We start from the raw sequence: 2,347 nt of genomic DNA, 5'->3' as shown, positions 1-2,347 counted from the left end.
AGTCAAAGATAAGATAAAACCAATATTGCAAACTAGAAATACCGCAGGAAATAGCAAACCAGAGGACTCCAATAGCAATAGTGAGGATATATTACCAAAAACAACTGGTGGGAGCTCCATTGTTGGTGCTAGGGAGGATAGAAGTAAGACAGGGAAACATGCACCAACAGGGAATATAGTCACAGAAACCCAAGGCAAACGGAAACCAAGCCTGTGCACATACTATGCACTCGGTATCTGCTGGCATGGGAAATCTGGAAAAACAGATGGGACGTGCAACTATGACCACCCTAGAAAATGCCATGCCCACATGACAACAGGAAAATGCAAACTCCCTTCCTGTAAGCTTTTTCACCCTGAACTGTGTACCTCTTCAGTACAGGAAAGACTGTGCTATAACTTAAATTGCCAGGCATACCATCTAAAGGGGACAAAAAGATACAAAACATCCAGGCCATGGGAAAACCTGGGTAGCCACAGCCACTCAAGAGGGAGAGGTTTTTTAGTGCCAGGAAGGAAAAAAAACTGGCAGGAAATGGCAGAAATCGTACACCAAATCCAGTCATTCCTGGAGTGGAACCACAGTCGATGGCCTCCACTCCAAACCAACAGATACAGATACTAATGCCAGAAAAAAAATCCCCCCCCAGTACCAACAATATCACCAGTCCGATAACATTCTTCTTTGCAAATATACAGGGTCTAAAGCCAGCAACAAACAACAAAATACCTTTCATCCGTGGACTGCTTGCAGAGGCAAAGGCAATGTTCGCGGCTTTCACTGAGACCCACATAAAGGATCACTTGGACAACGAAATATGGATCCCAGGTTACAACCTATACAGATGTGACAGAGTGAACAGGCAAAAGGGGGGGATGTTGGCCTGTACATTGCAGAGTCACTTGTTTGCACAGAACTGCTAAATGCCTCAAATGATGTAGTGGAAGTTTTAGCAGTAAAGGTCGAGAACCAAAACCTAGTCATTGTGGTAGTCTACAAGCCTCCGGATGCAACATCCCAGCAATTCCAGGAACAGCTGTTAAAAATTGACCACTGTCTGGAAAACCTTCCAGCTCCTGCACCCAACATCTTGCTCCTGGGGGATTTCAACTTAAGGCACCTAAAATGGAGGAATATAGCAAATAATATTGTTGCAGTAATAACACCAGGAGGCAGCTCTGATGAAAACTCACACTCACGCGAGCTTTTAAATCTCTGCACAAAATTCAATTTAAACCAGCAAATAATAGAGCCTACTAGACTGGAGAATACACTAGACCTCATCTTCACTAACAATGATGATCTGATAAGAAATGTCACCATATCAAAAACAATATACTCAGATCACAACATAATTGAGGTTCAGTCATGTATGCGCGGAGCCCCAGACCGACATAATGAGATTAGTCACGAGGGAGCATTCACCAAATTCAACTTCAATAACAAAAACATAAAGTGGGACCAAGTAAACCAAGTCCTAACCGATATAAGCTGGGAAGATATACTAAGCAACACAGACCCCAACTTATGCCTAGAACAGATTAACTCGGTGGCACTCGATGTATGCACAAGGCTTATTCCTCTAAGAAAAAGGAGGAGTAGATGTAAAACAGAAAGAGACAGGCGCTCCCTTTACAGGCGACGGAGAAGAATAACAGAGCGGCTAAAAGAGGTCAATATATCTGAAATGCGTAGGGAGACACTGGTCAGAGAAATAGCAAGCATCGAACTTAAGCTAAAAGAATCCTTTAGGAGTCAGGAATCGTGGGAAGAACTAAAAGCCATAAATGAAATCGAAAGAAACCCAAAGTATTTCTTCTCCTATGCCAAATCAAAATCGAGAACAACGTCCAGTATTGGGCCCCTACTTAAACAAGATGGGTCCTACACAGATGACAGCAAGGAAATGAGTGAGCTACTCAAGTCCCAATATGACTCAGTTTTTAGCAAGCCGCTAACCAGACTGAGAGTCGAAGATCAAAATGAATTTTTTATGAGAGAGCCACAAAATTTGATTAACACAAGCCTATCCGATGTTATCCTGACGCCAAATGACTTCGAACAGGCGATAAATGACATGCCCATGCACTCTGCCCCAGGGCCAGACTCATGGAACTCTGTGTTCATCAAGAACTGCAAGAAGCCCCTATCACAAGCCTTTTCCATCCTATGGAGAGGGAGCATGGACACAGGGGTCGTCCCACAGTTACTAAAAACAACAGACATAGCCCCACTCCACAAAGGGGGCAGTAAAGCAACAGCAAAGAACTACAGACCAATAGCACTAACATCCCATATCATAAAAATCTTTGAAAGGATCCTAAGAAACAAGATCACCACCCATCT

Source organism: Cherax quadricarinatus, chromosome 25, assembly GCF_038502225.1.
Source record: "Cherax quadricarinatus isolate ZL_2023a chromosome 25, ASM3850222v1, whole genome shotgun sequence".
In the NCBI taxonomy this organism is placed as follows: Eukaryota; Metazoa; Arthropoda; class Malacostraca; order Decapoda; family Parastacidae; genus Cherax; species Cherax quadricarinatus.
Note: the sequence above shows the minus strand (reverse complement) of the source record.